The 16,128-nt window shown below is 24.7% G+C and overlaps 1 protein-coding gene across 3 annotated transcripts in view; it reads right to left on the bottom strand.

Moving 5' to 3' along the window:
- The window catches only part of LOC111676147 (octopamine receptor beta-3R), a 95,322-nt gene extending 82,553 nt beyond the window's left edge, over positions 1-12,769 (bottom strand). For 2 of the 3 annotated variants that reach the window (XM_046949980.1, XM_046949982.1), the window contains exon 1: positions 12,717-12,769. The gene's annotated coding sequence lies outside the window, so the exon portion shown is untranslated. The remainder of the gene's footprint in view (positions 1-12,716) is intronic. The other variant, XM_046949981.1, reaches the window with a different exon arrangement.
- Between the last annotated feature and the right edge of the window lie 3,359 nt (positions 12,770-16,128).

Raw genomic sequence — 16,128 nt, 5'->3', positions numbered from 1 at the left:
AGAAAAATTAAAAAACAAAAATATTTATTTATGCAAAAAGATAAAAAATTTTACAATATTGTGTACAAGGTTCAAGACATTTTGTAAAGAAACAAATATTTGATTAATTTTAACAAACATTAAAAGAAAAGTTTCTTTTGATAAAGTTTATTTTATTTAAATTAACGGATTGTTTGTGCAAATAGGACAAATGATGATGTAGCATTAAAATTTTTGGCATAATAATTATTAGAAATTAAATTATGTATTTGACTTTGAAAACAAATTGTTGTTTAATACTTTTACGATATGTATTTAAAGAAATGTGCTATGGGTCAATTGTTTGTTGATTGTTGATTTTTGAAATTATTATGAAACTTCCCAGCAAAAATTTCCGCTACAATTAATCCCTTAAAATGCTAAAATTTACCTACAACATAGCATTTTAAGTCATTATTGTTATTGGAGTCAAGTACTTACCAAAAATCATTCGTTTTAAATCACATGAAAGAACGTATACATCATCTATACCATCACAAGCAAGAGGACTATTGAATTAATGGATAAATAAATAACACGTTATTAGTAAGAACTTATTAGACTACTTCTACGTATTCCATACGATATGTCGTGGTCATTATATGATAACTTTTATTAAAAATGTTCTATAAAAAGAAATTTTAATTGAACATCTTGTAAAAAGGAAATTTTATTTAACATTTTTTTATGATATGCTTTGAAAAAGAAAATTTTCTTTAAAAATTTTTATAGAAAAGATACTTTTCAAAGAAACATTTTTGGAAATCTTTCTTTAAAAATAATTTTTATGGAATATTTTCATTAAAATTAAAATGTTTTGAAAATTTTCTTTAAGAATAAAATTTATGGAAAGTTTTATTAAAAAAGTTAGGAAAATTTGTTTTAAAAAAATGTTTCTTAAAAAATTCTTATAAAAATTTTTTTAAAATGCAAAATTTATTGGATATCATCTATATAAGATTTTATTGGAAATCGTGAATAAAAATAAAATTTTATTGAAGATAACAATAGGAATAAACTTTTCTGGCAATTTTTTTAAATAAAATTTTAAATTTTATAAAAATAAAAATTTTATTAATTTTTTTTTTTAATTTTATTGAAAATTTTCTATACAATGAAAATATTTCTTTTAATCGTTTAAAATTGTAATAAATAAATTAGAAATACATAAACTATTATTTTCATCCACCTCCAACAAATTGTTCACTTTGTAACCTAATGAATTGTATAATTAAATTATAAAGATGATAACAAATAATCACTTACCATCACTACTGATTGTTTTGAATAATTTAGTGAATTAATGACTGAATGAAGTAATTTAAACTAAACCACAACTTAATCGCATTTAAAATCAAGCACAAAATTAGTCGTCATTTATTCAAATATTCACAAGTGTAGTCGAAATAATCAACATTATTTATGATTTATTTAAAACACAAACGAATAGATTGATAATGATGGCCAAGCTATTATGACAATTTTCGCATAACGATGATGTTGATGATAATGATTAACTACATTGAACACTAAACTAAAGTTGATGCTAATGATTTTGTCTAGAATTTTTAGGGGTCAAACACCTAAAATACTTAAAGACCACCAAATTTTGTTTGAGGATATTTTAGAAAAAAGAACAAACATAGAAAAAAATTAATGTTTATATATATATTTTTTTTCCTTTTAACTTGCATTGTTTTGCGGAAAAAATAAGAATGAATTAAATAAAAATAAATTGACCATAATTGTTTTTTAACCATTAAAGCCATAATGCCAAGTCATCAATTTCCTTTGAAAGGAGGCTAGACATATTTTATTATAATTTTTGTTTCTTTTTTAACTTTTTCTTTTTGTACATATTTTTATTTTCCTAGAGCATTAACTAATACAAAATTCATTTTTGAGTTTTATTTGATTAATAGTAGAAAGTTATTTTTGGCATTTTGGATAACAGAAATATTTAACATTAATTTCAGAAATGTTACACAAAAAAACAATAAAGTTTTTCAAATATCTCTACAAATGGTTTTTAAAATTTTCCTTAATTTTCTTCATTGAAATTATTTAATTTAACGCATTTTTTTAACTTTAAAAACCGTAATTTACATTTTAATTAATATTAAAAATATTCAATATTGTCTCTTTTTATAAATTTAAAATTATACAACGAAATTTATAAAAAACAGACATTTTTATTTAAATTGTATTTGCATATATTTCGACTGTAATTGCTGATATCAATGAAAATAAATGTAAAGCTGATGTTTTTAGTTGTATTTTTGCTGGCACTAGTTTTAATTTTTAATTGATTGGTTACCACAAATCAATATATTATTTTTTTAATGATTTTTGAAGCAATTAAAATGTTTAATTAAATACACTACTATATTTGTTTTTTTTATTTATTTTTAATCAAGTGTGATAGATAAAACCATTACACATACTTAAAGCAAATAAAAAAATATGAAAAATTAAAAATATATAAAAGGATTAAAATGTTGATTATTATCTGTAAAGGTTAAAAATAAATAATTTGTTTAATTGTTTATAATTGAGACAAAAAAACTATAAAAAACTCACAGGAAATTAATTATTATTTCGATTCAATATTATTTAAATTGAAGTAAAAAAATAGAAAAGTTTGGAAAATTTTCGTTAGATAGTGTGTTTATAAATTGATTAATTAGTTGGTTAGTTCGTTAATTCGTTAGTTAGTTAGTTAGTTAGTTAGTTAGTTAGGTAGATAGATAGGTAGATAGATAGATAGATAGAAAGATAGATAGATAGATAGATAGATAGATAGATAGATAGATAGTTAATGCAAAAATCGAACTAATTTATGCTTTTTGATGAATGTACAACAAAAAATAATCAAATTGGATTTTTTATTACGGTTTAGATTTGTAATAAGTTTTTAATAAATTAATATACTAATACTTTGAGCGTATTTTATTCATTTTACTAAGTAAGCAAAACCTTTGTAATTATGAAGAGTGCAAAAAACCTTGCAAAACTTTTCACAACTTTGAGTATTCAAACATTTACAAAATTGACGAAATTTTCACTTTGTTGCACATGAAGCAAATAAATATATACAATATGAAAACTCTTTAATATTTCATTTAACCCCAAAAAAAAAACTTTTTTGTTACTCTTATTTTTCTTTTCAACAAATACATTCCTGCAGTTTTACCAGGTGTAAAAGTATCCATTTTAGATACGTTTGAGTAATTCCTCTGTATTCTAAGGAGTTACATATTTATATACTTATGCAAAAGTCACTCTCCATTCCTTGACAATCAGTTAATTTTTTATACCTAAATAATCTTAAAAGAGATCAAGTCCGAAAATTTTGTCTTATTATCAAGTTTGGAACAGTTATTCCTACCAGCAGGGATACGAAATAAGAAAATGTATTCAAAACTTTTATTTCCACTCAATAAAGCTAAAAACCAAATACATCCATTAAACATATTAAAGTATTTGTCTGCACTTTGTATGTGTTAGTAATTTATTTACTTACATCCTTATTATATCAAGTTAAGCTTATATGTGATTTGTGGTTAGAAATAAGAAAAATTTATGCAGAATTGTGGCAAAATTACAGACAAAGAAATAATAAAAATAAAATAATATTAGTATGGGAAATTTATATGTGTTATTGTCGAAAATAACATATAATTAAAATAATGTAATACGAGTATAAAAAAAAAACACGCATAGATCCTTTAATACTTATATCAGAGTCTACAACCCATGTCAGTATCATTTGTGAATATAACAATTTATACTTACTTACATTGAAACATGTAATTATTTGTAACTGATAACAAACTTTTAATTGTGATAATTTATGTATGTTTGTGGGTTTTTTTGTGTAGGTGTTATTGTTATTATATTAAATATATACATATGTATATGCATTAGGATGGCCCCAACATTTTAAGTAAAAGTCTTTAACATTATTTTCCAGACATCAATATTTGGTGAGCAGGATCTAAGGACCAGAAGGTACTTTTTCACATTTCAAACTAAGTAATTAACTAACTATTTAGCTAAGGCTTAAGTTTGCAGTAGAAATATTAGTAACATATTTTTTCTGTATGTAAACGGGGTTATCCTTATGTACCCACAAATCAGTGATCAGCTCCCTTGGTAATTAGAGTACCAGGATTTACAGCCATTTACAATATTAATAGCCAGAAAGAAAATTATTTTAATATAAGTAGAGTCAAGTTCATCATTTATTGGTTCAAGTATCCATGCCTGTTGATTTTTATTTTTAAAAGTAAAAAACAATTAGACAAAAAAGAATATCAATGAAATTTTAAAGTTGTTTTCAGTTTAAATTTTCTGAAAATATTTTGCCATGTGCACTCTTTATGAACTTCTCTCATATCTTATTTACTTAATTTCCAGTATTTGTTATAATTGTATATTTTTGTGAGCTTGTTAACATTTGAAACATTTTATCTTTTTACATAAACTTCAGTACACAATTTATTATTTGATTATTTTGCCATACATGCGGTTTAAATAAATCTAAATGGATTTAACTTTCTGTTTGTTATTTTAATTTATATCTGTGTATATTATCTTTCAGTAAGTTCGGTTCTTTTTTGCTGTTGTTTCCAATTTACTTAGAATTTATTAGAAATAAAGAGAATTTATTATTTCATTTATTTGTTGATTTAAATGAAAAGTTTGGCATACATTTTTTTGTAATTACCTAACAGAAATGTTGTTTATTGACTTGTGAAAGAGTTATTGCTAGAATGTATTTATTTTAAAAGCGCAATTAAATAATTAATCAAAATAATGAATAAAACACTTTGATTGAAAATCAATTAAGTCATTGTTGTTAAATAGACAAACGGATGGACGGATATTGTTGTAGAATCTAAAAAAAAAAAACGGAATGTTGTAGAGTATTATATGGTCGTACATGACTTGATTACTACTTTTCTGTCACATTTGTGAATTTTGTTCAATATTATTTCAAATTTCTATCAATTCTCATTTTTAATGAAAATTAAAAAATGTGGTTTCGGTTAGGTTTTTATATAACTTTGTAATATTCGTTATTAAATTTTACTAGGTTTATCATGCTGTTTTCCAAAAAAGTTTTTGTTCCCTCTCCTTGCAAAAAAAAAAATCCATAACATAATTGATTTATAACATCAATTTCATAGAATTTTCGTACACCACAATGTATGTGTATTTTTTTTGCCAAAATAAAATATCGATATTGGTTTTAAAATATATATTGAATGACTATTCAATAATTCAATGTTTATCATCTTTCACATACTCATACTCTTTCCAGCTCATAAATATACTTTAAAATACATAATAATTTTCTAAAGGGAATATAAGAAAATATTTACGTAAAATAAAGAAAATGTGACAATATATTTTCAAAACAACTATACTTGTATGCACACACATACATATGTATATATGTATTTATACAAAAGAAGGATGGCAATGACAGCCATAGTTTTTAGAGTAGATTGTGTGAAAATGTAATTGGTACTGCAGAGAAAGGAGGTTGTAAAATTGTAGTATTTTTGTTAGAAGATGTGTGAAAATACCTTTAGAGTTGAAACATGTATTTAACTACATGTTTGAAAATTTAAACAAATGACACAACTTAACCCAGCTTGTCTTACAACACACACCAAATTGTTAAACTTTCACTTTTCTCCTTTTCTCAACCTAATATTTCTTATTGTTTCCAACATTTCTACTTTCTTTCTTTTACTGTTGTTATGTTTTTCTAGCGGAAAGAAATAAAAACAATCATATAAATTCTAAAAGAAGTAGTAGAAAAGAGAAAACACCTAGTAAAAGGAAGTGCAACTACAATATCTTTGTGTAAAATATTTTGAATATTTTATTAAGGAAAAAATGGGAAAAGTGTCATTCAGCTAGTAGTGTAAGATGGCAAGAGGGTAGATAAGATGTTAAATAAAATATTACAAGATGATGTTGTGTTTCAAGTTTTTGACACGAAATATGTAGAAAAATGGTAGAAGACTCTTTTAAATGTGAAATAAGAAATATTTATATACATTTATGTATGTATGTAGTTAAAAAAAGTATTTTCGTAGTAAGATATTAAGATATTTTCGTTGTAGGTTACATTATTTTTAAGCAGTTATTGGGGAAGAATTAATAGGAAACGGTTATAAATAACATATCATGTACGTTTGGGTGTCTCGAGGAATAGTCTTTTTATACTGAACACGAGAAAAATAAAAAGATTTATATTTTTAAATAAAATATTCCTAAATATTTGTTTAAATCTTTCCTATATGTGTTTCCAATTTGTGGCTGACTTTTTCTATATTTTAACAAAATATTGTTCTACATCACAGGGATTCCTTGTATTTGGCGCATGTGCACCAGGGACAGTTCGGGGGTTTAATTTTTTCCTACGTGATATCGAAAAAAACTATTATCTCTTCTTGTTTACTATTTTTTACCTTCTATAACCAACTATTATATTTTTTAATCACAAAACGAAAAAAATTAGCACAAAAAATCATATGGCGAAATATTTTCACTGCTTTTTTAAAAATCAATTAATCATCACGCCTGCTTACCGTAATATGTTAAACAATCATTTCAAGCTTTCAGGGATGATTGATAATTTATTAGCGAAAACAAAATTTGATAACGTAATAAAATCAATTACCCGGTTTTCTAGTTATTCGGGTTTGTCAGATGCGCCCTTATGGCGAATGATCCCCCTTCTAAAATGTTTTGTTCTTATCTTTTGAACACACAACCATACATAAACGAATATAAACTTTGAAATTGTCTTTTTCTGGAATTTCCTCTACCTTCATAAGAATAACACACAATACTTAACAAAACAGTCTGTCAGTCTGACTCTGTGACTATTAAGTTTATTTTTATGTTCTTGTTTTTCTTATTTTGTTCGTTTTTTAATCAATTTTTTACAATCTGTCACTTGGGTGAGATTGTCATAAATATATGTATGTAGTAAACGTTTAAGTTTGGCTTCCGTTTACACTATACAACTCAAAATTAGAGGAATTTTATTTACACTTACATACATATGTAAATATGTATAGATAATCACACAAACATTAGGTTGGTTCCAGTTGTATTGATTAAAGTAGTTTTTGAAGTGTAGTGCACGGTTTTCAAATTATTCATTCATGGCGTTAGTTTTTGGTTAAACTTTTGTAAGTGAAGTTAAAAAATTATTTTCTAAAAGTTTTTTTTATTATTGCTGTGGCCTCCCTAATCTAGTATGTTTTTCTTTCCTTAGTGTCATAAAAAGCAAAAGCGATGTCAAAAATAAAAAAATCTTGATATCACTTCACTCATACTATTTAGCTGTTGATGTTGTTGTTATTATTGGCACTATATGTTATGTTGTTCTTTTTATATTATTAATCACATGTCCTTTATATATTTTCTTTTTCCTGTCTTGTTTTTATATCTGGTAACCGCCTCTAACCAGACGTAAAACTCTTAATATTATTAATTTGTTATATATGTACTTACTGGGCTAGGGGAAGTAAAAAATCTCGTAAAAATGTACGTTAACATATATACCACATATTAAAAAAAATAAAATTAAATGCTGTTAAATTATAGTTTTATAATTAACCATATTACTTTTTGGAAATTTAATTAGAGTTAATGAGATGTTTTACTAAGTACTTTTGATGAGTTGTATTCCAGTCAAAACTCGGTAATGGGTTGTAGATACATAACCATTTATTTTTCAATAACTACTACTTGCCGTTTACAATAATATAGTTAAGCAGTGGTTCAATGAGTAGAATATTTGACTAACAAACCGAGGTCTCGCTGACTTAACAACATTTTTGTAGCAAATTTGAAAGTACTTAATTAACTCCCTATTTGTAACAAGCGTGTAAGTACTTGCCTTCAATATCAACACCAAATTCACTACATATGAAGTCATTTTCAGGAAACAATTTTTATATTAAATTGTAGTACAATAGAATACAACTAATTTCACTTAAATAATATTAATATAAATTAATAAATTACACGCAATTATTAATCAATTCAAAAATAAAATTGGTTTAATTCAAAAAAATTTCAGTGCAAACAAGTTAGAAATTATAGTCGGGCGAAGCCGACCATATAATACCCAATACCTTTTACAAAAATAAAATGCGATTTAGTTGTCATAATGAAGCATTTAAGTTGAATTGTACCTTGCCTAATATATACATACTTAGCCGTTTATTGTTGAATAAAATTGTGGACATTTAAGATAAATTCTGATGGGGGCTTTTCATAGGTCATATGAGGACCTAGATTTTGGGAGGCTCATCAAGTCTAGAACTTGGTTTTTCAGATTTTTGTCGAGTATAAGTATATTAAACATAATTATGAAGTTAAAAGCCCTATTCGGCGGGTTCAGTTGTATGGGGCTAGGTGAAAAAATCGACCGAACGGGTACCACGTTCAGGGTACCATAAAAGATAATGATCAAAATTTATTGAATAATCTCCAAAATTTTGACCTTTAATTTGATTAAAAGGTTTACACGTCCTATTCGGGGTTTCAGTTGTTCAGTTGGGCTAAGTGAAATAATGGACTGATCAATAGGCTTCGTCCTTGGAACAATAAAAGATCATGTACCAAATTTCATTAAATTATCTTCAAAATTGCGTCCTGTAGTCTGATTACAAAATTTACATGGACGGACAGACGGACGTACATAGCTGAAAATGATTCTGAGCCAATTGGTATACTTAAAGATGGTTATAGGACCACTATTATTGTGCGTTACAAACATCAGCACAAAACCCAATATACCCTCCCCACCAAAGTGGTATAAAAAGGGCACCTTAAATTTTAAACAAAATTTGATTCTTTTCGCTTTTTCAGAAGTCAATCAACTTCACTTCTACAGAAGATAAACAAGTGTGACTTTTTTGGAAGTACTTCGTTGTATTTTTATATGATATGATATGATTTTTTCCACAAAATTTGCCGCCCAAAAAAAGTCATAACCCTAATGAACATATCAAATAACTAATAACCATACACTTTGTGTTATTGACAGGTTTGATTAGAAATCAACATATGTTAATATATTTTTTTATCATAAAAGTTTATTAACTCCCATAAAATCTGCTCCTTTTCTTTAAAAGTGTATAAGTAGGTACTGTTTAAATAATGTGAGCTAAAGCATATGTTTGAGATGTAAATTTAACATCGATGTAATAAAAAGATTTAATTTTTTTCTAATTTTTATATTAAGCTATTATTATTTGACATCTACACCCTAGTGCTGTATATACATATAATAAAAAATATATCCATGTATGCATATAACTGCTTAAAAAAGAAATGGTTTAATATTATATTTTTGATTTTTAATATAAATTTTAACTAAGCATTAACAGTCATGTAGAGTCGTAGATCAAAGAAACCGCCTCATTTGTTAAATTTATAGAGACAACTAACTGTATAGTGAATATAGTCGAATGAGATTTTAATGCAAAAGCATGTAATGCCTTAATGTATCATTAATTTTTAGTACGATGAACTGCAGGGTATATTAATTACTTTAGGTAGGTGTTACTGTTTTAAATTCCATAAGATTGTCAGTGTATTAATCTTAAAATATTGTACTGAAAACTCAAAAAAAAAATTAGTATATTTTAACTTTTACGAAACAGTTAAAAATATAACTAGAATTGGTAATTTCAATTTCTAAATTGTAACGTCTGTCATTTATAATAGAATTTTTTATTTGTACTTAGCAATGAATATTATAGCAAAATTATTGATTTTAGCATTACTAAGCATTTATTTCTTTGCTTTAAATGTCAAAAGTTAATATTTGTTATATTAAAAGTAACTTTTAACATTTGTTACTTTGCTCATTCTCCCATCAACATTTTACTTAATAGCATTCTAAGAAATCTTCTTAACTGGCTACTTTAAACAGATCGAAACCCACATTCTCTTATCACTCAATTATTCAATTACAGAATTGGTACTGTAGGGTGGAGTGGTCGATGTAAATATTGCTACTACTTAATCATATTTTTTTTTTAAGAATTATAAATAATTTTTAACGTAATACTTTTATAGATTATAAGTATTTCATATTTAAGGGGAATTATTAAATTTAACATTTTTAATTTCTTTGGTTCAACTTGTTAACGAGTGTTATTGTGTGTGTGTGAGCGTTAATACTAATACATATAGATTTGCATGGGCGAAAACTTTTTGCGAACTTAGTATATTTTTTGTTAAACTTATTTACTCATTATATTTCTTATTCTCTTTGTATTAGTAGTCATTCAGTTTTCTTATGAAGACAATTTATACTTTTTAGTTTATTGAATTTAAAAGTTATTATCATAAAGTTATTTATTTATGTTAAAAAATTTTAAGGATGAGACTTGAAAAAGTTTCTTAACGAATGTTTAATATATTTATTAATTATACCCTTCACCTTTTTAATAAGGGTTTCTAACAAATTTTTTTAATTTGTAAAATATAAGTAAGCTATGTCCATCGATCAGTTGAAATAAATTTTCTGAAAACTCACGGACATTTACGGGATTCAAGTTCCCATAAATAACTCATTTCTGAAAATTACTTAAATAGATGGAAATATTTTAAAAGCGTATGAGAACTTAAACCAAATGAAAGTCGAAATATGGAAATACTAAAATTTACTTACACAATCGCATTTCAAGTCGTTATTTAAACATAGTGAAGTCATTGAAGAGTAGTTACCACAATTGCTTACATGTAACTAGAAAAATCATTCAATGTAAATCGTAAGTCGTATACAGCTTTCGTATAATCACGCAGTAGCTGACTAATGAATTATAATGTATTTAAATATAACATTATTAATAAGTCGTTATTAAAGTACTTCTGTGTAATCAGAACGATATGTAGTAGTCATTGAAAATTTAATAGATAAGTAGCTACAATTGCAAGTCATTATCAAGTTTTTGCTGGGTAATCGGAATAATTGCAATTATAAAATTTTCAAACAAACATTTTTGGAAAAAATATATAAAAATGTTTAAGAAATATGGAATATTAAAAAATAATGCATAAAATACCAATGCACTAAAAAATCTCAAATTGATATGAATATGCCATGAAAATAAAATAAAGCAAAAATATGTACTAATTGATAACATATGCAAAATTATCGATTCCAGAATATGAATCCAAAGAAACCAAAATACATTTTGGTTTCCCTACTTTAAATGTTAAAAATAATTTCCAAGAAACAGTCTGTGTTAAAATCTTATAAATCCTAATGGAATATTGTATGTTCGTAGAAATACAAAAGTAAAGCGAAATAGTTCTGAGATAAAATTGTAAATAAATATTTTACTAGTTAAATAAATATAGTATTATTTATGTTACAAGTTGTCTATGTATTTCTATCTGACTCTATATTTATCTGTATGATTATATGTGTAGTTTTTATGTAATTGAGTAAGTAACTACATCTTTTATTGTTATTTATTTTGCGTATGTAGAATACATATACATATGTATATATTTTTTACGTATATACTCTACAAATTATATTAGGTTAGTTTAAATATGTTCAGATGTTCGGCGTACTTTGAAAAATTTGTTCTGGTTATATAAAACTATCTTATAAAATATTTCATTGCGATTACTGCATATGCAGTATATGTATGTATGAAAGTATTTAGTAGTTGACATCGAGGACCAATATTTTAATTTTAAACATTTAATTTCAATAGACAGACGGACAATTTCCAAAACTAGAATGCTTAAAATACGGATCATTTGAGGGTTAAATTTTCATAAAATCTGTTAAACAATTATTTGCACGTTTTGTATGCATGTATCTAGCTTATTAAATTGAAATCCTTTTAAATATTTCTAAGACTAACAATGACCATTCATAATTTCTTTACTTGTCTCCTTGTTGTCTAAACATTTACAAACTTAATTTAAATACAAAGTTTATGATAAATTTAGTTAAACTTTTGCTACAATCTCACTAATGAAACAAATAGAAAAATTAGTATATTGTTACAATTAAATGTAAATTTTATTATAAGAAAAGAAGTCTGTAAAAGTAAAGAAATAAAGTACAAGATTTCTATAACTAAACTTCTACATAAACTCTGATTAAACTCCAGACGTTTTCTTTTAAATGGAGATATTATTTTTTTATCTATATTCATATATGTATATGTGCATATTAATATACTATATGTGTTTATTAATATCTATGTAAACTATAAATATTTTGGTTTCTTATCAAGTTGTATTATATATGCATAAGCTTTTCAATATTTTAGGGAATCTTATAAAAATATATGACTTAATAGAAATGAAAGTAGTATAACGTTTTTCACATAATGTTGAACCCAAAATGTTAGTTTTTTGATGTTTCCGCCAAAAGATAAACTTTAGTTTATTGTAGGATTGTGATTTTTTACAAATAGCAAGAACTTTAAAACAGGATAGTATCTTCTGGTTCAGCTGAGCAAATTTTCGAAACTAAAAATTTTGAGAAGTGATATCTTACATTAAATTTTAATATTCGGGAGCATTAGCCAATTTTATTTTGGGGCCATCCTAAAGTACATATGTATTTTTAAAGGTAAAATAACAATTGGCATGTTGTGTAAAAATTTATATAGATTACTTACAATTTTTTCGTGTTATATTTTTCACTTATGGGATTTTTGTATTTGTTTAAAACCTGTAAAGAAAAGATAAAAATATAAATTTAGTTATTTTATAATTATTGTTTTTCAGAAGTTTTATGCGAAAATATGAATGAGAGCAGATATTCTCAAATTGTTTTAAAATATATATTTAATGATAAAAGATTATTTTAAGACAGAAACTAGAGAATATTTTAGCAATGGATAAAAACTAATTTGATATTATACTAAAATAATGGCACAAATACCCACATTTAAATATACCAATCAACATAGAAACATTATTAGAACATTTAAAACTGTTTAAGGCTTTTGTTCAAATGGGTCAATTCCAAACAGACTCTCCGAATATTGATCTTATAATTTAATTAATGTAATAAACTTGAACTTGAATAAAGTTTGAAAGATTTAAATAATTTATATAAAAGGAATATTAATATTATGTAATAAAGAAATATAATAAAGATTTCTCTGATGTTTATGGAATAAAAAAATGGGTTAAAAACTATCCTAGCAAATTATCATTTCTTGAACAACTCTGGAAAAATATGTAAGAATAGAAAGAAAATTTTATTTTTTTTAAACAAAAAAAGCTTTTAAAAGTTTGTTAAGATTTTAAACAATAAGATTTGTTTATGATATATGCATATTTTGTAAGGAATTTTAACAATTTTGAAAAAATTTTCTAAAAATATAATTTTTAGAAAATGATATAATTTTTTGAATATTTTTTCTTGTGCCCTAAGGTAAGCGTTTGATTCCCGACATTGCTTTGAATTTTATGTATATAAACATATCTTTCAAACTAACTATATAACTTGTTTTAGAACACACATTTTTTCAACAATTTCTAGAAAATATTTAAAATTTGTTAGAAAATTTTACGTTTTTATACAAAAAATCTAGAAAGTTATTTTAAAAAATCTTTTTTAATGGAAACATTTAGCCTTCTCAAAAAAACTATTTGCAAAGACTTAATTAAACTTTTACAAAAATAAGATTTATTTAAAAATCTGTTTTTAATTTACTTTCATATATAACACTGACTACAAAGAAACAATCAAAAATATCTACTTTCACAAAATATCTACTTTTAAAGTGAATGGCCTGCTCTAGTAGACAATGTTTAAAATAACAAATTACAAATTATATAGTTGTATTTATCACACTACGAAAACAAAATTTAAAACGATAAAGTTGTGCTTTTTACTTATTGTAAAAGAAAATATCTTACTTTTTACGTTTTTTTAAAGACACCATTTTATAGGGTCATGATTTATATTCTCAAATTACTTCCATTAATATTAATTTAATACTCATAATTTTGGAAATTTTTCATAATAGCAAAAAAAAATGAATTTCTAAAACAATTACTTTGGCAACTTAAAAGAACAGAAATTATGCCACTAAATTTCAATTCAAGAATTTCAAGAAAAAAAAAAAAAAAACAAAAATACAAAATTTAAATAATTTAAAAGGGCAGTAAATATAAAAAAACATCGTAAATACTGAAAAATAGCTTTTTCTAAGAATATACACTTCACACAAAAATTAAAAAAAAAGATAAAACAAGCGTTAAAGAAAAACTTCTAACCCAAACCACAACTAAAGAAAATCTATTTAAAAATAAATTGTGGTCAAAGTCTAGCAAAGTTGGATACTTTTTATAAGTATAAGTGTTGGAGTTTACACTAAAAAAATATATATTTATTTTTTTAAAGAAGACACATTTTTTGTTTGTTGTTTTAAGCAAGAATTCATTTAATGTCCATTTTTTATTTAAAGTTAATTTAAAATGTTTTTTTCTTTTTGAAATTTTTTCTCTAATTTAATTTTTTTAAATCAAAAGTTTTTTCATTTAATAAATTCTGGCTAAAAATTTATTTATTTACTTATTTTGTTATAACACATATACTCAGAAATGAAAATAATAAAAATCTAATTAAATTTATATGAAATGTTAAAAAACTGATTTCTTGAACAAGAAAAAAAAATAAATATTTTAGCATTTCTTATTTAGTATTTCTTATTATTATTCTTACATATTGCTAAACTTAAATTAATGTAGGCAAAGGGCCACGCTCACACTACATATATTAGTATTAGTTAGTTAGTTAGTTTGAAAGGAGGATGTACATATGTACATCAAATCCGAAGACATACACCTAGGTCTATTGGGCCTGTTGTGCGCTCCTTAACCAGTGCTTCAGGTGGGAATCGAACCCACCACCTCCGGCCTACCAGATAAGAACACTAACCACTAACTATTGCATTTCCTAAAAATGTACAACTTTGACATCTATATAAATATTTGGGTGCAAAATGAGCGGTTAAGGTACAGTGGACATGGCACTTTTTATAAAAGAAAAGTTTTAATTAAGAATATCTAAGAAAATCAGAATTAAAACAAATGTACAAAATATCGTATATCTGGGAAACTATAAGAGATAGAATCTTCTAATTTTGCATGAATATCCTTGACACCTATGGCGGCCAATACTTTTAATTTAGCACTTAATTACAAAAATTCGCATATCTGGGAAACTATTAGTAGTAAAATCATCAAATACTGAACTTCGAAGTTCGATAGCCCTAAACTAATCAAGAAATTATTTACCTTAAATCAATTCCAACATTACATTTACTCATTAAAATTGATTTTTGTAAATACACTGATTTTAACCGTTTGGCTAAATAGTATTTTAAACCATACATTTGTATGTATATTGCGGTAATGATTTTGGGTTTCAGGAAAAAGCGTTTCTAATAGAAAACAATAAAACAACAATATAAGCCAAAAGAATGCAAAACAAACTGGAATTAAAATACGAAATAAAAATAAACAAAAACAAAAAATATTTGCTTAAACGGAAATCAAACAAATGTACACACACACAGATTTCCAGTTAATCACCACAGCACACACACGCACACATTTTATACCGAAAACAAACAAATTCTCAACAACAATTAAAGTATTTCCTCTTTAACCTAAAGATTAATTTGTTTGACTGAGTGTGTCAGTTGTAAGTTGGAATGTGCGGCCTCTACTGCTATTCCTGCTAAACAACAATTAACATTTGTTTGGTTAAAGTTCAAGCAAAATAAAAATGTGTTTGATTGCTAAAGAAATTTATATTTTTCAACCTCATTTGTTTGGTGTTACGTGTTTGCTATTGTTTTTTTTTTTGTTTTATAAATTTTATTTTTACATTTATTTTTTTTGCAAGATTTGTTTAAATATTTACCCTTCTATAAGTTTAGAATATTTTAAATGGCTAACCTCTTTTAGGTTCATTATTAAATACAGCTTTTTGTATAATTTTTAATATTTAAGGATTATTTCGATGTCATGTGGTTAACTTATGTTGTGAAAAAATACATATTTTTTTTA

The sequence above is a fragment of the Lucilia cuprina genome, chromosome 4, assembly GCF_022045245.1.
Source record: "Lucilia cuprina isolate Lc7/37 chromosome 4, ASM2204524v1, whole genome shotgun sequence".
NCBI lineage: Eukaryota > Metazoa > Arthropoda > Insecta > Diptera > Calliphoridae > Lucilia > Lucilia cuprina.
The sequence above is the reverse complement of the archived record's forward strand: the minus strand, read 5'-3'. Positions and strand labels throughout refer to the sequence as shown.